Source organism: Podarcis bocagei (genome assembly GCF_964188305.1).
Source record: "Podarcis bocagei genome assembly, chromosome: 12".
Classification (NCBI taxonomy): domain Eukaryota; kingdom Metazoa; phylum Chordata; class Lepidosauria; order Squamata; family Lacertidae; genus Podarcis; species Podarcis bocagei.
The window spans coordinates 22123265-22145105 of NC_138137.1; positions in this window are offsets into that span (position 1 = coordinate 22123265).

Here is a 21841-nt window from a genome sequence, read left to right on the forward strand (position 1 = left end):
TGTCTAACAGACATTGGCAGGTGATGACAGATGACAGTAAACTTGCATTTCATTGGTACAGGATGTGATATATCCAAAGTCCAGAAATCCTGTCATGAAGTCCTGTTTGTGACATGCATTTCCAAGGCACAAGATGGGTACAGACTGACAAAGATATTCAACAAAGACTGGAACACATCACACAAACAAATGTGTGGTCCATGTAGCAACTCAGCAAGATATCACATCTGCATCATTTCCACTCTCCTATTTAAAGGGACCAAGTAATTGGTTTAAATGATTTCTAGCTAATTCTAGATCTTCTTTACTAAAATGTGCCTTATAAATTAAGTAATTAAAATTCCAAAAGATAAACTAATTTCCCTTAAAAATAATAAATTCAACAAGATTACATTTCTAACAGGAAGCTTTTGATTAACATGACAAAGAGATCACCGAATCCTATAGATAGTTAATTAATTAAATAAATGGACCTTTGTTTATTTATTTATTTATTCATTCATTTTTTTATTAGTTGCTAATGGAAGATAACAGTGCAAGCCTGTTTATGGTATAAGCTTTCGTGTGCATAGAGAGTTGAAGGGCACTGCTGGCATTATTGGACAAACAGGCCAAACCCTACGCCAAAGGATAAATGGACATAAATCTGACATCAGAAATCACAAGACAGAGAAGCCAGTAGGAGAACACTTCAATCTCCCAGGACATTCAGTACAGGATATCAAAGCAGCTGTCTTATTACAAAAGAATTTCTAAAACAGACTTGAAAGAGAAGTTGCTGAATTACAACTTTTCACTAAACTGAAAACTATGGAGAGACCTGGTCTTAATAGAGATATTGGATTCCTGTCTCATTACATATGCATACTATCCCTTGCTTTTTCCTGTAGGACTAATTGAAGTCGTTAACAGTCGTCAACAGGTTTCCCATACCTATTGAGTCAATCACCCATCTCCTACTACCCTCCTGAGAAAAACCCCACCCCACCCTCCCACTATATATAAGGGTCTGGTGACTTCTGTTTCACTGTATCTGAATAACTGTGCATGCACACGAAAGCTTATACTCAGAACAAACTTACTTAGTCTCTAAGGTGCTGCTGGGGGACGCAGGTGGTGCTGTGGTCTAAACCACTGAGCCTTGGGCTTGCTGATCAGAAGGTCGGTGTTTCGAATCCCTGCGACGGAGTGAGCTCCTGTTGTTTGGTCCCGGCTCCTGCCAACCTAGCAGTTCGAAAGCATGTCAAAGTGAAAGTAGATAAATAGGTACCGCTCCGGCAGGAAGGTAAACAGTGTTTCCGTGTGCTGTTCTGGTTCGCCAGAAGCAGCTTAGTCATGCTGGCCACATGAACTGGAAGCTGTCTGCGGAAAATGTCAGCTCTCCCAGCCAGTAAAGCAAGATGAACACTGCAACCCCAGAGTCATCTGCGACTGGACTTAACGGTCAGGGGTCCCTTAACCTTTACCTTTAAGGTACTACTGGACAATTTTATATATATATATATATATATATATGCAGGTTTTGGTGTCTTCGGGTGTCTTCGGGTGTCTTATATATATATATATATATATGCAGGTTTTGGTGTCTTCGGGTGTCTTCTTACACGGGAAGACACCCGAAGACACCAAAACCTGCATTCCTGTACCCGTGAAAATCTACGAAAGCAAATATATATATATATATATATATATATATATATATATATATATATATATATTGACTGCATCAGACCAACATGGCTACCTACCTGAATCTAGTGCAAGCCTGATCTGCTGGTGGAAGGGAGAACCACAAACAGTGGGTGCCATAACAGAGAAGACCCTGCTCTACGGAACAGCCAAGGATACTTTCTGAAACTGATGACTCCGGCATCAAGACACATCTTTTGACTGTGTAGTCACAATTTAACTATTTTCACTTGATTCTGACAACAAAAATGCACACAACTCAAAGGGAGAAGTGACTTGGGGAGATAAAACATTGCTGTTCTTTTAATTTCAGTAGGAATCCAAGTAAGGAAGGTACTTGCTTTCTAAAGGAGAAAGCTGCTAGCACAGTTACATTATTTTAGCAATCGCTCAACATTTTCCTTCCTGAGCTGTACTGTCTTTGCCCAAGGCATTTTTAAGGCAACAGGAAGAGCTCCTAGCTGTGTTTAAAGTTTGTATTTAATTTTGTCTCATCACAATCTCACTAAATAATTGCATGCTTATGACCTGTCCTAGCTGTGAAAAGGGCAGACAGATTTTTATCTGGTTCATTTAATTTCTTCTGTGCCCGGACTCTTATGAAGTGTTTTGGGAACCCTGTTGTTCTGCTCTGTTAAATAGTGCCCCATATCTGAAGCAAGCAGTGGAAAAGAGGAACAAGCACAATGAAATTTAGGCCTCTATTCTATTCTATTCTCTCTAAAAAGGGTTTAACAAGATTGGTCCATTTTAAATGTGAAAAAGCCCCCCACCCCCAAAATTTGAAAAGCCATTGACTACTTGAAAATATGTATTCTGTGCTGTGATATGAGGTGAGGGGGGACAGACAAAAATCTCTCTAACCAGTCACATGTATCATTCATTAACTAGCTCCCAGAATTAAGGTTTCTAAGTGGATAATTAAAATCACGTTTATAAAGTATAAACTTTTCTTTCAAGTCATCAATCTCCTCAAAATATGGATTGCAGGATTATAGCTGGATTAACTATACATAGATTATATTCACATTTCTGTGCTTCTCACAGTTGCTTTGCAGGTGTTATTTCTCAAATTTTTATAGAAGTTGTAAACTTTATTTCTGTTGTAGGGCAAAATTGCACTGCTGCTAAGTATCCTGTTGTACGCTATTCTGTTCTGTTCAGCAGCTTTTCCTAGTACACTGGAATCTAAGGAGCGTGAAATATCACATTGCCCTATGATATGTCATAATAAATAAATAACTGAAACAATGTATCTTTTGAGTTGAATGGTTTTTGTGCCTATCACCACATCTCCCTCCATCTTGCCTCAGATGTTTGTTTGCTGCAGATATTTCCTCTGGTACAAAACTTCAAAATGAGAAGTTATGACTGAAATCCAACACAGCTTTGATGTGTAGGGGCAGACAAGGAAGTGCTGCTCAACTGGTTTTCCCAACACCACCAACTGCTGCCTATTACCAAGAAGGGAAGGCAGGGCCGGCTTGCCCATGACACAGGCTAAGGCAGCTGCCTTGGGTGGCAGAAGCTCATGAGGCAGTGCCCCTGTTGGTACCGCCTCTGCCACACATTGCAGGCAAGGGAGGCTTTGGTAGGAGCAGAACAGCACTTTCCCATTTTGCCTCAGGCTGCAAAACACAATGAGCCGTCCCTGGGGATGGGCAAGGAGGGGCAAGACAGCATGCGGATTAATGTAGTATAGGTGCTCCTGCCCCTGTGCCTACTCCCAGCTCCCCACTGCCTTGCTCCGCCCTCAGTAACTAGCAGCCATTAGTTCCATCGTGAAGTCAAGTGAGCAAAACTGCCCCAACCCTCTGCCTGCTACTGGTTTCAATTGCATTTCTCAGGGAAGTCCTACTCACTCCTAGGTTGGCACTTGATTTTGCTTACAGGAGGAAAAAAAGCCCACAAAATTACATTAATACAATATGTCCCGTTATCCATACTAGTTTTTCACTGTGAAGTACAGTAAGCCCTCAATTTATGCAGGGGTTACGTTCCGGGGATTGTGCCTAAAGCCAAAATCGCATATAGTCAAAACACATTAGGAGCAATGGCGGATGGAATAGCCAAAGTATTTTTTCCTGGATGCCCACCAACTTTTGGCGCCCCTTTTAATCTTTTTTTTTTTTTAAAAAAAAATGCCAAGTGCATAAAGCTTAATGCACACAAGTTAAACACATGTAAGTTGTGGGCTTACTGTACGTAAACATTTTTAAATCATTTACCCAGATACTAATTCTTGTATTTCAAATCAATGAAAGCCTCTGAAAATACAGGGTCATGGGCAGCAGTCCAAGTCATTCCTGCATCAAACTGGCCTTGATAATCCACAGACACTAAAAACTACCCCAGTCATTATGTTATGGATAAATACAACAAGCAAGTACCTTTGTCTATAATCTTCATTCTTGCTTTAAGATGGCAGGATAGAGAGCCATTTGCTTAATTAGAATTGTTGTGCTTTGAACTTTAAGCAGGCACTGTCAATTCTGCAGATTTGAGAGCACTTTGCAGGCATTAATTAGTTAAATTTAAGAACATAGGAGACTTCCTTATACCAGGTTAGACTATTTGTTCACCTAGCCCACTGTTGTCTACCCTTGACAAGCCACAGTTCTCCAGAGTCTTATGCAAAGCTCATTCCGATCACCTGCTCCTCAGACCCTTTTAACTGGATTTGCCACAGATTGACTATGGGACCTCTCATCAAGCATGTTTTCTACCACTGAGTTATGGTTACTCCCATCATACTTTCCCCTTCCTTTGAGAGAGATAATGTGCACTATCTTACCTTAAACTGACCCATTAACAAAAAGTTTCTAGTTCTAGGCAATTTCTAGAACTCCAGAAGCAGGCAGCTTGTGACTATGCAAATGAATGTCATAGGAGTGAGCAACGTGGTGGCCAAGTTTGATGATAATACTAAATTATTCAGCCTGATAAAAACATAAAGGAATTTGTGAGGTGCTCCTAAAGGATCTCTCCAAAATGGGTAAATGGAGGCACATTGCAGTTCAATATGAGGAAGCAAGAAGTGATGCACGGTGGAGTTAAAAGCCCCAACTTCACATCTACTACACTAATGGGGTCTGAACTGATTGTAACGGATGAAGAAAGAGATCTGGGTTTGAGTGGATAGCTTAATGAAAATGTTGATCCATTGTGCTGCAGCTGTGGAAAAGGTAAATTCCATGTAAGAGTCCTTAGGAAAAGGATGGAGGAGGATGGGAAAAAATTTAAACTGTCCGTATCAAAATTCATTTATAATTGCTGCAACCACACTTGGAATTCTGCGTACAGTTTCTGCATCTATCTATCTATCTAGCTAGCTATGTATCACAGAGCTAGAAAAGGTGCTGAAAAGCACAACCCAAACGCTCAAAGGGCTGGAGCAACTTTCCTAATAAGGAAAGGTTACAATGTTTCATGCTTTTTATTATGATAAATAAATAAAGGTGAGTAAACAAGGATATTATAAAGTTGTGTGTGGTGTGAATAAAGTATTACTAAGAGACTTTCTCTCGTAATTCTAGAACCCTGGGTCATCCAATAAAGCTAAATCATGGGAGATTTAATACCTATAAAGTAAATAATTTCGCCACAATGGTGTGGTGATGGTCACCAATTTGGATGGCTTTAAAAACATTAGACAAATTCATGAAGAATCAGGCCATCAATGACTGCAAGTCATGATTACCATCTTGCCTCCAGTATCATATGAATGCAACTTGTCTCTGTATTCCAGTTCCTGCGGCTCATGAACAGGAAAGTGTTAGTCCTCTCATGTCCTACTTATAGGGTTCCCATAAGCATCTGTTTGGCAACGGTGATTGGAAAGGCCTTCAGTTTGAGCCAGCCATGCTGTTCTCATGTTCTTACCATGGGGACAAGAATTGCTATTAAATAGACTCAAGTCACTATAGAAAGTGCTCTTGCAGTGGTCCTGTGTCATTCAGGCTTGCAAACTGGATAGACATTGCTATTAAGAAATAGCAAGAGACAGAATGATTTAGGTAGAGCTCTCAGGAGACTGAATGTGAAAGCAGCAGGGAGCAGACCTAGCATATATAGATCACTTAAAGCACTGACCTTTATATCTGACACTTTTCTCAAATCCCACTTTTTATCTTAAGTGAAATGGGATAAAACCTTTGGAATATTCCATCTCATTTGAGCTTCTGGGATTCATGTGGGCCGTAGACATCCCACAAGGAAGAGAAAGGTCATACATTATTATGAACATTCTTACAGCTCAGCAAAACACCCACCCTTACATACACACACCCAAAAAATGTTAGGCAGTGCACCTGTGTTGACAGCAGACCCACAGTTTCCATGATACACAATTATCTTCATCCAGTTCCCATGCATTATAAAGAGTGAAGGGACATGTAAAAACTTTAATAGTGATGCTCTTTCCTTTATTGCTGCAGACTGGGGGTGGAAGGATCTATGGCTCTCCAGATATTGCTGTTGAAGAAAGTTACGGGAAGGTAATGTCTACCTGTACTTTAGATACCAAAAACAGTTTGTCTGCTATTCTATGTGTGGACATCAAGCCTAAGGATGTGGAGAGAAGGAAGAACCTTGCCTTTCAGGGAAATTGACTTCTACAGCTTAATCTGGTCCAAGCTAGATGAGATGGCAGAGATCCATAACAGGCAAATACCTGTGTCAGAAGGGGCAGAATGGGGGTTGGGATGTGGCACTGGGATATCTTCATATTATTTTACCTGATGAAATTGCCCCTCAAGCTATCTGTTATGCTAAGAAGAACTTATGGACACAGCCATTAGCTTAGGTCAACTTCCCTACAGGAGAAACTTTGTTAATCTTCCAGAAGTCAGAAGACACAATTCTTTTCTGCAGTAGGCTAGCATGACTACCTTTAAGGCAAGCGCAGGAAAGGTCTGCCAGGGCTAGTGATTTCTAAGAGAGGTGTGCCTCAGATTCAAATGAATCCCAAGGCAAGCTGGGACTGGATCTAGACACATCAAAAAATGCATTTCAGGAAAACATGCTGTAAACTTTATTATGGGAAATCGCGTTGGCAAAAGACAGGACTCCACAGCGCCATCTGGTGTCACAGTGTTACAACGCATATAAAACACTTTTTGTTTACTAATGTATCTGAGTCCTGGGTTCCTTAGAGATATTTTGCATTTGTCAGAAGCAAAGCTGTCATCTCTAAGTTTGCCAAACCGCCTCCAAGTTTACCATAACGCCAGGGTGGTGTGGTGGGGGGGAGAGCAAGTACCAGATTGGGGAGAGGGCATGGGGGAAGAGCTCCATTGTGACTGGCAGGTCTAGTTTGTAATCAGAAGGGATGGTTTTGCTAGCACTCTCCAATCCCCATGCTTTGGAGGAGGGAAAAGCTTTCCAAGACTGAAACTTGCAAGCTCAGGAGGGTTTCCAATGCAGCGGTAGCTCTACCACTCCATTAGGCCCAGCAGGCAGGGACTAGGATTAGGCCTGCACCTTAAATCATCTTCGGGTGGCATTCACATCACTTGAATGGGAACTCCTTTTGCAACTTGTAAGATTATAAGTCATCGGCAATGTATGTGCTCTTCTTCCCCACCCCACCCCATTTATTAACCTTGGCATCAAGTTATTTGCTTCTGTAGAAATAAAAAGCATTTACTACCTTCTGCAAGGTATTGCACTAAAACATCCATTTATATCTCTGCTGAATTGCAAACGTCTCCACTACATTGGCACCTTCTAGTAGAGATCCAGAGGATTTAGTCTCTTAAAAAATTATACTCATTTCATCATTCCATCAGTTTTGAGGTCCCACTATATTTGCTCCTAGAGACTGACACTAAGAGAGAGGGAGAGAGAGAGTTGTGGCTTACGAATACGTCTGGCTGGAGGTATTTTCAGTCATGTCAGCATAATGAAAGTAGATGAGTGTGTTCAAACTCTGTTGGAAACAGTTACAGTTGCCAGCTGTAGAACAATTTACCCAGCAGTGCTGGTTTGGAATGTAAAGTGGCCTTTGCTGTGTGTTAGATTAGTGTATATAGCATTTCCCCCTCTTTTCTTTAATCTGCTTCTCTTCTTATGCATTGTTTAGACCTAGGAAGAGCACCATGGATGCAATCAACGAGGCATTTCGGCAGCACAACCTCCATTCATTTCGATAGGACAATTTTTTAATATATACTAAAAAACAAAACAAAAAACCAACCCATGCAAACCTCATTAAAAGGAATGAGGAATGCCAAAGCTATGCACCCTACCTAACAGATCCTAAACGGATTTACTTGGAAGTAAGTACTATTGATTTTAGTGGAGGCTGATTGCTCATCTCTGCATTTTTTTATTCAACAATAGCCTGCTCAGCTGCAGCACATGGATGAGTATGCCATAAATGGCAGAACTTAGAGCCTGCCCTGAAGAGAAACTGTTTGGGTTGGGAAATATAGACTGAGTGCAGTGTGCAAATAATTTTATTTGGTGTGCTTAGGATTGCTGTGGCTGCCTCTATCTGAAATGAGTGGGCTCGATACTCCATGGCGTAAACACCAAACCTGAGAAGCACCTGCGGAGGACACCAGCAAACTGATGTCTGGTGAGTGGAGAACCATCTAGTTGCAAGAGGCTGGGGGAAGATACTGGAGATGATTGAAGATGGGCCCATGAGTCCCTGCCCACTCCAGTATGCCTGGTGTTCCTAGACTGTACATGAATGTCACAAAGGCTCAAAGCCCTGGTCTAGGTATCAGTCCAGGATGCAGTGGTAATTTCCCCTACCTTCAGCCCTAAATAAGTGCTAAGGAAAAGGCCAAGTATGGTTCCTAACCAGCACACTAAGCTCATCTTATGTGTATCTTGCATAGTGTATTTTTTGCTGGAGCTAATAGGTTCTTGGTCTCCTGACAACTGTGTTTGCTGAGACTACCATGTACAAGCTTTGAAGCCCCTGAATAAGATGCATGGGTCAAGGAAGCCCTGGACTTTACTGAAAAAAGACATAATGAGGTGGGGAATAACTGCTACAGTGAAGTGGGCATGGCTACGACATCAGCCAGGCTCTCAATGAGAGAGCTTAAAGAGTGGGAGCAGGGCTCTCCCCGTAGGGCAGTAGGATCTCTGCTTGCTGGAGACCCTCACTTTGCAGCTCACGCTGCATTGATCAGCCCAGTTACTTTTGCTGAGCCATGGCAAAAACCGGAGGAGTCAGGTTTGAATGCAGTAACACACTTGCCTGCAACAGAGGAGTGGCAGTCTCAATTACATGGACCTTCTTCCTACAAGAACCAAGTACCTCCTAGAAGAACTCATACTCATCTTGTGGCTGGCAAAGTAGCTGCATGACAATGAAAAGAACGGCGAAAGATTGCCCTTCTCACCTGGAACAGGGCTGGCTGGGCTGCATCCACCAGATACCCTAGCTTCATCACTTTCTTAACTGGCTTTGAGATTCTCATCTAGGACATAATGAGGTGACTACTAGGTGGATCACCATGGTTCTAGGGGTGAGTTCCTGCTCCTTGAGGGGGGCCAGACATAGCAGCACCATTGGTTAAGGCATCATTCGCTCCTAGGGTGACCATATTCTGGTTCTCCCCTTAACTGTGGAAATGATCGCAAAGAGCTGAGTAGTACTGGAAAACGAAAAGGGGTGTAGATAATAGTTCTCCCCTGAATTATGGTACCTTTCCAAGTGGCCAAAGTTGCCCTGGGAAGGGTGCTGAGCTGTGTTTATAGCCAGGAGCAGAACAGAGGGAAGAGAACTCCCCTCCAGTCCACTCTCCAGGTACCACTTCAAGGAGACAGCATATAAAAAGTAAAGGTAAAGGACCCCTGGACGGTTAAGTTCGGCCAAAGGCGACTATGGGGTTGCGGAGCTCATCTGACTTTCAGGCCAAGGGAGCCGGTGTTTGTCCACAGACAGCTTTTGGGGTCATGTGGCCAGCATGACTAAACTGCTTCTGGTGCACAGAGGACCGTGACAAGTGCCAGAGCGCACGGAAACACTGTTTACCTTCCCACCACAGCGGCACCTATCCATCTACTTGCACTGGCATGCTTTCGAAGTACTAGGTTGGCAGGAGCTGGGACAGGGTAACGGGAGCTCACCCTGTCATGGGGATTCAAACCGCCAACTTTCCGATCGGCAAGCCCAAGAGGCTTAGTGGTTTAGAGTACAGTGCCACCTGCATCCCATAGACAGAATATACTGCTCATTAGGTCCCAGAGGCAGGGCCTACCCAGGGTGATGCTGCAATTGTAGGCTGCCACCCATGCCCATCCTTAACAGATGCTGCTTTCTCCCACACACTGACGCAGGGGCACATCTTGAGATCCCCAGACATGACAGGCATCTGGAATTTCCCCAGGTCATTTAGTTAATGCAATTTATCAGGGACAGCCTAGATAGGACTTTTATTGCACCATTACCTAAGGGTTGGGTTTTATTGTGAATGCAATGCACGGGAAGGGAAGGTTTTGTCCTTTCTTCTCCAAGCATAATCCTGGTGGAAACTGAACACCCCCACATTGCATATAGCTGTGGAAGTAGAAAAAACCCCTAAGTTCAAAGGAGAACTGGGGAGAAGGCCAATAGCCATGTGAAAGGTTGATTCTTATCAGGATTATCCCTGACAAGAGAAAAAGTTGTATCTCCCCTCCCTATATGCTGCAGTCCCAGTGTAAATTGGGCCTTTCACACCTAGTATTAAATGTTCGAAATCTCCAGGTCTGACTGCTAACAACACTATAAAAGAACTTTCTAGTTTGGTCCTCACTCTGCTTCCATCTATAATAGCTGCACAAAACTTGATTACAACCCTTGAATCCATTTTCACTTGGGTGGTAAGCTTTAAATTTGTCTCCTCAAAGGTCAGTGCTGAACACATATGCCATCTGCATTGTGGCTCTGCAAGCCCTTCAGTCATAGCAAATGTCGTATGGTGGGGGGCTGTCAAAAACTCTTTTTTAAAAGTAGTAAAATAAGATTCTTCATTTACTTGGGGGGGAATGGTTTGTGAAAAGAAACATTTAGCCTTGTTGGAACCCTTCATTTGCAAATAACACTGACAATCACACAGTGGCTATTTCTGATACAAAAAAGAGTGGCATAAGTGCAACCATGGCATAAGTGGAAACTCACATATGCTGCTGAGTTGTCCCATTAATGTTAATGGGATTACTCCCACAAAAGGGGTTGCATAATTACAGTCAAGTTACAGTCAAAACATATTCCTGTAGTTATCAATAGCATGTTTCTCCACAGTATGACTGATGCTGTCATATATAGAAAAAGCTGTGAAGAATTCCACATTAAGAAAGTCATTGTAGCAATGCTTGTGAGGGTCTCTGCATTTCTTACCAGACAGAAGTTATCTTGCAGACCACTATCATATCTAAGACACAATAAAGAGGTTGATATTTCTGCTCCAAGAAAGGCAACAGAAGCCTACGCAACCCCTTGCTAATCATTGACCCTATCTTGACATCTTTACTCCTGTTGAGTAATGTAAACTACCCTCTGACATTCGCCTGAATATATGCATAACAAGCCACATGTTTTTAATATATGTATTTTTAATAAAATTCACAAATATTATTGTATTGTATGTCCTGCTCCTGGGCAGGCTAGAGCCAATGTGCAAGAGGTAGGTTTGCAAGGAATCATGTTGTCTGCCTCTTTTTGTTCAATGAAGAAAGAGATTTTCAGCACCACTTTACATAACAAAACAACATGGAGTGGTTCCTGAAGACCACACCCCATAACAGATGTTCTAGTAGCTGGTATTCAAGTACACAATAAAAGCATGACCCTATTCTCTATCTAGGGACGCGGGTGGCGCTGTGGGTTAAACCACAGAGCCTAGGGCTTGACAATTGGAAGGTCAGCGGTTCAAATCCCCGCGACGGGGTGAGCTCCCATTGCTCGGTCCCTGCCATCAAAGTGCAAGTAGATAAATAGGTACCACTCTGGCGGGAAGGTAAACGGCATTTCCATGCACTGCTCTGGTTTGCCAGAAGTGGCTTAGTCATACTGGCCACATGACCCGGAAGTTGTACGCCGGCTCCCTCGACCAATAAAGCGAGATAAGCACCGCAACCCCAGAGTCGGCCACGACTGGACCTAATGGTCAGGGGTCCCTTTACCTTATTCTCTACCTAGCTTCTCTTTTTCAACACATTCAACACATTGGTTATGAACATGCTTTTAAACCCACCTCCTTACTAGTAGTCCTTAGAATATACCAGAAAGTGTGAATGGGCAAAATATATATTGCTTGTTGCAAAGATATGGGATCAGGGCACTAACTCTAGCTAAAAGGGAGAGAAAGGGAGCGAGGAAAATGTTACAAAGCAATCTGCCTCATGATCCTAGCGAGCAGGACAAATGCATCTCTGTATACTGTACATACATAAACAGCTTGCTCTCAGCTGCCATTTTATGTCGCTATACCTTCAATTGCAATTACATCAAATCACATTGGCATTACAAAGATTTGTGGCAATCTCAGCTTTCCACATCATTGACAGCTCAGGAGATGCATCTGAAATTCATAGTAGCCTCATTGCCTATGGCGAGAGAAATTCATGCTGCTAAATTTTTATTTTAGAATTCAAGCTGCTTTCCCTCAGTCTAGGTCTCCCCCATTTTTTAATCTTTTCCTGCCTCGTACACTCCATCAGAATAACCAGCCAATATTGTTAAACTGTCAGGTGGTCTCTGCTGCCTCTGAATTTTATTGGTAGAAATAAATACGATAGCATTTTAGAAGAAGAGAAATAAAACAATTCTTTTTTGGGAGAGTGGGATTTTTTGAATAAACATAATGAAGATCAGAGGGGGAAATGTCTGTAAACTTTAACTTGGTGGCTCATTTCTTTCTTTCTTTTTAAAAAAATCTTTTTTAAAAAAGAAGAGAAAGGTTGGAAGAGACTATTCAGGCTGATTTACTACACAGACAGATAGGGATGCCAGCCTGCATCCCAAAATTGAACTGCGTTCAAGGGAAAGAGAATTTAAAATCCCAGAAAGAAGAAATATTTCCAAATTAATGGCATTGCCCGAATGCCTTGGCTCTTTGCACCCCACCAGGAAGGTTTATTATTTTCTGGTAAAATGTTGCTAGAATGGGGAGTGGTAGTCAGTGATGCGTCAGAGCTGCTCTTTGAAGACATTAAAAAGCTGAATGCACAACAAAGAACAGATGTTCCAGCATGCTTTATTTATGCACCCATCAGCAATCTTCCAATGACCACAAAACACAGGCTTCTCTCCCCCCCCCTGCACTGCACAATATTATTTTCTGATCAGCCCATGCTATATATTTTTCCTGTGTCTGAAGACCTTAGTGACTGTGGTTGTTGTTGTTGTGTGTGTGTGTTCACGCGCGTGCACGGATGTGTGTGTATATGTGCTTGAAAGTCTGCCTTCATCAAAAGCAGCTTCTATTGAACTGTAGAACAGGTGTGGATTCTGCAATTAGATCACATTTCAGGAGGGCGGGTGGAAGAGAGAGAGAGAGAGAGGGAGAGAAAAGAGATGCTCAGTGCTCAGACAGACAGAGGGTAATAATGGCGGTGAATTCTTCACAGTCAAATGCAGCACCATAGCGACCAGTAACAATGAAGAATAATAGGTATTAGTATTAGGGTGATTATTTTTAGTTTATGGACTCATTTGATTGAATACTGCCATAAGGCACTGCTAAAGTGTGTTCAGGGCTTGCCAGCTGTAGAGCAAACTTGTTTTACTGGCGCTTAACTGAGATTCTCATCTCTCTCCCACCCCCTCAGCTCACAATTGGAACAAAAAGTAACGATTAGGAAGCGAGATGTGATGCAGATTAAATGTTATAATGGACCAAGAGCCCGATAGGTTATATGAAAAGCTCAGAAATGGTCTTTAAAGGCACAGTATTTATCTCCATTTTGCATTCGTCTGAAGGGCCTCCATCTTTTAAACATAAAACTAAAGGGCACTGGATCTCTCTCTCTCTCTCTCTCTCTCTCTCTGGCGCAAACAAAAAAAAATATAACTTTCCATCTGTAATAAGGAACCTATTTGGTAAGAAGCATTCCAATTGTTTTACAGCTGCACACTGTAAATACATTGTTGCCTGGCACCCCAATCTCCAAGTGGTTCGAGATTCCAGGGGTTCCAGGTGCTTACCCAGGATTTGTGTTTCCTTTTGAAAATGAGGCACAGGAGAGACTGTGCTGTCTTTACAATATATGGTTTATTTACACATATACACAACCTGAGCCTAGATGAGGGGCTTCGCAGCATTAACATCCCCAAGGGGTCTTGTTTCTCCCATAGCCACAGCCTTGCACTTAAACAGAAATCAAACATTGCTCTCAAATGTTGTTCTGACTCTCTCTCAAGCTTGATGCTTTAGGTCTCATCACTGCCAAACTCTGCTCTCAACGTTTTCTGTTGAGGGAGGGGGCCCCACCCATTTGCCATCTCCACCAAGCCCATTATTACAGCACGGGAAGCTAGCTTGGCTTAGTTAGATTTTAACACTTGGTGGATCCAGAGATTAGAAGTGTCTGGCACCCAGTTTAACACTCCAAACACATAACAATATGCTAAGCGCAACACAACTGCCAGCGGTTTGGGCGGATCTGATTTAAAAAGTCAAATTCTCAGAAATACATAGGCTAAGCACTGAGCAGGTAGAAGCTGACACGTTGTCATTAGAAGTCACAGAAAACTCCATTATTTATCGTAAGCTGAGAACCCAGAACAAAGGGTTTTCAAGGGGATATGAGAATGGGCTTAGATGGAGCTGCCTAGAATTGGAGACTGAGCTGGTCAGAAGCCTGCCACTATTTTGTGGTGTGTTTTGATTTATATAGGACCAGAGATATTTTTAACTGAGAGATAAACTTTTCTTTTCTAATTTGATCTATTCCTCAGCATTTCCTGATTTAGTTTTTGTAATGAGCACTCACACGTTACACTGTGGAGCTGGAACAGGAGCTGGCTTGCCCCTCAGTGTTCATTTTTGGAGGTTCACGCCCAGCCTCAGTAATCAAGTTTCTTGCTGGGAGGTGGGGCCAGCCCCATTTATAAATAGGGGGTGGAGCCGACAATAGCCAGGCAGTCACCCTCCCTACCCTCCCTTTGTTTAATGTTTCTTGTTTGCGGATTAACTTTTTCTTCCTGTTTAGCGCGCACTGCTACGATCTTTGACTGGTTGCTGTTGAAGGGCTGGGAAGAATTTTTCCTGCATTAGCAGGTTTTGTCTTCCCTGTAGCAATTTGTCACAACTTTGGCGGCTATGGCCTTGGTGGAATCCTTCAGTCTTTTCTTCTCTATATGGGGGGGGGGGGGAGGCCTGAAGTGGTGACTCACCCCCCTGCAGCGGCGATTCCAGGATGCCCCTCTTAAAGGGGTTATATATATGGGTGTCACTGGCCATACACTGAAAAGTCGTCAGTGTGTGGGGATATGGGCTTGGCTGCCTGCTACACTTACGTCTCGCAGAGCACCCCCATATCCCATTTACCCTGATGAGCCCCAGTTCCCCCTGGCTGGGGGGGCTGGGAGGGATACACGCCCAAGGCCTAAACCAAGGTCTTCCTACATTCGGAAGTTTAATAAAGTTGTGGCCTAATTTTAATTCCATATAACGTTGTCAGAGTATTTATTCCTTCTTTATGATCCCTGGGGGCTGGGGCTGTTGCTGCCTGGTCATGCAATGTAGACAACCATTTATGTGATCAGAGCGCTTCCATCTTACTATGCCAGTTTTCTGCAATTTTTTACCTACACTTAATTCCCATGGAATATATATATATTTGGGGCTGTTTGATGCAGCCCAACATTCAGATCGTTGGCTATTCTGTTCATGGTTATGGTGCAGAATTTGTTTTAAAAAGTGATTGCTGTGAGGGCTAACACCCCACATTTGGCCTTCCTCAAGCAGTGAGGAATATTGACAAGTGACATTGGTACTAGGAAATACTTTTGCAATGTGTGGCTAACTGGTCACAGCCCCAAGCCAACTCATCATGGAAGACTATTTGAAGGACTGATCGTAGACCTGGTAAAAAGAGGTTCCTGTTTCTTTATGCTTATGGGTGGTTTGTTGAATGGACAATTTGTCTACTGGGGGAACGGAGACAAATGATCTGCCATATGAGACAGAATAGAGGAGAGAAAGAGAGAGAGAGAGGTCAAAGTTAGCTAGAATCTTGAGGCTATTCAAGTTGCTCCCTGGGGATCTGATATTGGCTGTTTCACCTTCTTATAGGAGTACATATCCCTGCACTAGGCTCTGCTTTTATAGATTTTAAAATAAGGCAGATATTATGACAGCACTGACATGAAACCCTACAGCTGGGACTGTAGCACTGGTTGGAAAAGTGAGAAGCATGTAGCATTGTACTTTTTCTCCCTGGCAGGTAAGTTTGCTTCACTGCTCATTCACAGAATAGCAGATCAGCACCTGAGTGAACAGGATGCACTTATCCAGTCCCCTCCTCATCCAATGCATGCACCGTCCATGTGTGTGGACAGTTATAAATAGTAAAATGTTTGTGAAAACAACATCTAAACCTTTCGATTCTATCTCCACATCCATCCCCATCACCTAGCAGCCATTCCAGGTGGCAGAATCTGGGTTCCAGGATATACAGTATTCAGCTAGGTTGTACTCAGAGCAGACCCACTGAAATGATGAAACCTCAGTGAGTCATGTCTATTATTGTCAATGGCTGTATTCTGAGAAAGACAAACATTGGCGACAACCCATCCAGCATTACAGGCTCAAGGTGATCAGAAAGGGGGGCGGGACACAGTTAGTTAGTTATCCTCTTGGACTCTCGGTGCGTTGAGCCTTTGTTTGTGCAGAGCTAAACTAAGAGTACCACAATGTTTTGGATTCTGAGTCAAGACTATGCTGATAACCATTTGCGGATATCTTTGTGGATGCAGAATGCTGTAGTGACATATGGAATGCACAAAACCTATTTGTATTTATTTACTTAAGAACATTTCTAACCCAGTTGGGATGAAAGAAAAATCTGCAAGGGACCTACAAAACATGTTAATCCCCACATCATTATAAAACAGATAAAACAAATAAAAAAGTCCAAATTATCAATGTGGGGTCCAGCTTTGATTACAAAATTCAGTGGTAAGAGAAAGCCTGGGAGACTAAAAGATGTGTAAAACAATTAGTGGAAGAAGCATCCTGGACACAGAAAGAAGAGCATTCCGAAGTACAGGCTGGCAAGAGAAAAGGTCTGTTTCTGAGTCACTGTCAAATGGTCCATGAGGCATCCTCTGATAATAAGTTCTCCTCAGATGTTCTATGTGATCTAAGAGGTCTAGATATGGGCAGACAATATTTCAGGTAACCAGGTCAGGAGTTGTTCCGGGCTTTGTATGTCAGTAACAAGGTCTTGAACATGGTACAGTAGCTAAAGGCAGCATCATAAAGAGACCAGGCTTTGTTAAAATCCTGCAGAGGTACAGCATAATTTTTTTACTTAAATAGATGAATATAAGATCAGAAAACATCCACTAGTACCACCTGGTAAAATAGAAAATCCCAGCCACCTGGTACCTAAAAATCTGTGATAATTACATTTTATTTCACACAGATGATAAAAAAATAGAGTTGAGCTATATTATTTATGCTTATGATGTATCATTTTTGAAAACAACATGTTATATCCAGACAGTTCTGTCATCACCATGTCATCTGAAGAGTTGCTTTTATCATCACCACATATTGTTTTCACAGCATGCATTATTGACATGATATTCTTACAATAGCTACCTCCTGAACTGCAACAATCTGACTTCATGGTAATTAAAGAGGTATGCTAGCCCTGTTACTATCACAGCATAACGGTGACCCACAACACATATGAAAATCACCTATCCAGCTTAAGCACTCTACCCAGTTCTCTGTAATGTGTGTGTAGAAGCTAATGAGAACATAAGTACAGAAGGCGGCTGAGGTATTGAGCTAGCTCTCTATGGGACATTCCTAGGCCTCTCTCTATTGCATTGAATAATAAAAAATGAAGGATTATGGACAACTCTTCAGCAGCTCTTAGAAGAAAGCTGGGATCGGAGAACTTTGCATGAACAGTTCTACAGTATATACTTGTCACTCAAGTGTATTCCTATTGATATCCCTAAAGCAAGTGCTGGGAAAAAGCTCAAGTGGCTTGCAGATACATCTCAAGTTATGGGCAAACCAAGAGTCTGGGACAATCTAAATGATGTGGAACCTTTAGTAAGATAGGAGTAGTGATCAACACTGGTACTTTTGGCCCAAGTGGAATTGAGTACAGTACAGTACAAGCAAGCATGAAAGAAGTAATGGTGCAATGGCCCCTGAGGACATACAGGTAAAACCATATCAGGGAGAGAGAGAGAGAGAGAGAGAGAGAGAGAGAGAGAGCACATGCTGAGGCCAGTGGAATAGCTTCTCCCCTCCCATAGCACATTAGGAGAGCATCTTTGGAAGGTTCAAAGCTATGGATTCAAAGCTATGGAGGCTCGTTGGTGAACCATAGTAGGGAGACATTCACCTACAGAATAGAGAAAAGGAGTATAGTGGGGAAACCATGAGGGGCAGTGTAGAGAAAAAGGAATGGTATGTGCAGAAGAAGAAAAAGCCTTAATGATAAGCAGAGTCACAGATTTCTCCAGGAAAGAATAAGGGACTCCAAGGATACCTGGTTTGCATTGAAGCGGGTGGGGAAGCTGACAGTAGTCTAAGAAGGGTGACATTTGGGTAAGTGAAGTTTGTCGATACAAAAACAGATGTAACATTGATTTCTTCTGGTCTGAGCTTTCATAAGCAATAACCTACTTCATCTAATGTTATATACCGTAATATAGCCTGGAAAGAAATATATTTCTATAACACAATACAACTTAAGTAGAGTTAACAAGGGTAATTCTTCTGTGTTCGCCTTGATCAGGAGTAGTCGACACGGTGTCCTCAACAAGGTGTAGGCTACAACTCCTATCATATCTGACCATTAGCTACACTGGCTGAGGTTGATGGGAGTTGCAGTCCATGACATCTGGAGGACATTACATTTGTGTTACCTACCAGTGGTAGGCAGAGGCGGCCTCACAAGGGGTCATGCCTGGAGTCAAAACTGGGTGGAGCCAGTCTTGGTGAAAAATCTTCTGCCATATATAGTTGCCTGTCAGAATTAATTTTATCCATTTTCTAGTTCTGAGTGGCTTTTTACATTGCGCTGCTTTTTGGAGCAGGTGGGTTGTAATTGAGTCACTATAAGTGCCTACATACAGTAACCAGAGAGTTGTATAACTGCATTGTGTTGAAAACTGTGCTATGCTTTTTGACACACTTGTATTTAAAGGATACAGGTAATTCTGTAAACATATGATTATCTGTAAATATTACCTGCTAAAAAGATTTTCTTTGCGGGAATAAAAGCGAGGAACCAGTGGTGATGATAGAATTACAGAAGCCATTTTAACAAAGGTTTCGCCAAAGCTTTCATCACCTGTGTACAGTTCACAAAAAAGGCCGTGCTTGCAGCAATTTTATCTTTTGCTGTTGCTCCTTTTTTCTTGCTGTCACTGCCTTTCCCTCTTTCCGCCTCTGCATCACCTGCACAATTTGAGCTAAGGACCGCAGGTGTCCTTAGGGCTATAGGTTGCCCAACACTGTTCTAAGTGGAGGGTACACAGGATATGTACTTCAATTTCCTAATCATATTTATTTCTAAACAGCTAGGATTTGAGAGTTTAATTTATTAATGAGATTAGAAGCCAGTGCTTTTTTTTCTGGGGGTACCCCTAAACATTTTGCGAATGCCTCATTTAGGGGCAGTATTTCAATATGAGTAGGAAAATGAGAGTACCCCTAAACATTTTTTTTAGAAAAAAAGCACTGTCAGAAACTTCTCAAGAAGGAGGACAAGAACAGGAGAAATTTCACAACGTAAATCCTTCCATAGACAACCAGCTCCAGGGATGTGATTTAAATTATTCCGCTATGTTTTGTTTTGTACATCAGCATCACAAAAGTAGAATTGAATAGAATGGGGTAGTTTAGGGAGAAAAGAGCATACCGGAGGGAGAAAAAACAGAGACAGATTTCCCCCCCTATCCTTTCCCCTCCCAAGTAAAGCAACTGACAGGTGCAGCATTATTCTGCAGATGGACCAGGAGTGGCACAATACAATTATAAAAGTCTGGCACACATGTGCTTCTGCTTTACCTTACTTGCCAGCTAGCCAGTCTTTAGCCAGATTTTTGGGGACATCCCCAACAGTTGTTTTGCAGAGAAAGAGAGAGCGAGAACGAAATCAGTCCATGACAGAAGATCATTAGCCATTTTCCAAAATAGGCCTTGTGTCCTAGCCAGAGCTGTCCTGCTCACTTTCTCTCTTCAAATAATGCCTATTCATGTCACAAAATCCACATTTACTTCAAATTCAGATGCGCTCAATCTTCTCAAAGAGCCGCTTTTAATTCACAAACGGACATGGGGAAAAGACTTGTGCTTGGTGAAATGTGTAATATTAGAAAGCAACAACAACTGCATCCATTTTTAATCTGAAAGATACTTTATAGTAGCCTACCGACCAAGCACCCACTCTTGCCTTAGAGAAACAAAGTGATCCTAAGTTCGGTTTTAACCTTTATTCCGGCAAGGCTAGTTTGGCTTCTTGATACATAGAGCAAATGCCAAACAAAACTTACTGTAGTAAACACCTTAACCCCCTTTCTTCTGCCTGTGCTGTCATTGCCACCGGCACTTCTGCATCAGCACTAGCTAAAAGCTTCTCTGCAGTTCAGGCATGTCGTGAAAATGACTCTTCAAGGGCAGGGAGATAGTAGAGTTGGATAGAGTTACTCCTGGCCTTTATGACTGTGTCCTAAAGCATGTGACCCTCTCCTTGTCCCTCTGGGTCCGGGACACATAACTTTGTGTCAACAGGTAATAATAATAATAATAATAATAATAATAATAATAATAATAATAATAATAATAATAATAATAGGAAGACCAGCTACATGTAAGTTAAGGAGAACTTGAATGTACCACTTCTATCCTAATAAAAGCTTGATTAAAAGTGGCAGAGATAATCCAAACATCTAGTGCAAAACTGCTCATGTGACCAAGAGCTCATTAAGACTTCTCTCTTTATGGCTAGATGCAAAACATTTCAAAATATGACTCTGTAATCGTGCAACGTAAGCTCTCCAAAATGCTTGTGATGGGCAAGGCATGAAAGCCAGAGAGCTTCACTTTTTTGAGATCTACAAATCAAAGGTTGATAAGAATTAGCTGATTATATTCGAAAAAGCTGGAATTCAGGTCAGATGTTACTGTTAGCCACTTCTGAATCATAACCTCAAAATTATGGCAGCCATTCTGAAACACATCATGCCTGTATGAATGAGCATTAAGTATTCTCAGTATCGGCATTCTCATGACAGTTCAAACTTTGTTTCTGCCAAATGGTCTGCATTTTTGTGAAGTCTGCATGTGTGAAAACATCCAGGGTCTTTAACTGAAATGAGCAATTAATTCTAATGAAGGAGTGACAGAAGCAGGCAAAAAATCAAATGAATTTTCTGAAGAAGAAAAAACGGGAAATAGACTCTTCTGCATATGGACCTCATCCATGTATCATTTTAAGCAAAATATTTAATCAGCCTCCAGCAGACTAGCCCTCTTCATCTATTGTAGTAGGTGGGGGTGGGGACCAGTAGCATCTCAAATGGGAACAAATCTATTGTGACCTAATCTTTCATGAACATGGCATCATTTTATCACATGCACTTCACATTTCAGAATCAAGTTACCCTGGCAAAGCCTAAAAGGTCACATGACCAACAGACAAGACTGCCTGTTATCATTCACTATCATTTCAGGGGATGGATTGACCATTGGTCTGATCTAATGCAAGACACTCTTGTGACTTAGTGAGTGACCATTGCTCAGTGGCAGAGCACATGCTCTGCAGGCAGAAGGGTTCAAATTCACGTTTGGCATTTCCAGTTAAAAAAGGGTTAAATAGCAGGTGACTAGGCAGCTGGCATCTCTGCTGGAGACTCAGCAAAGCCACACATAGTAGACAACCCTGGGCTAGTTTCGAAATGGTCCCACCTGGTGTAAGGCTGGACTTCCTGAGAAAGCAGCGGGCTAAA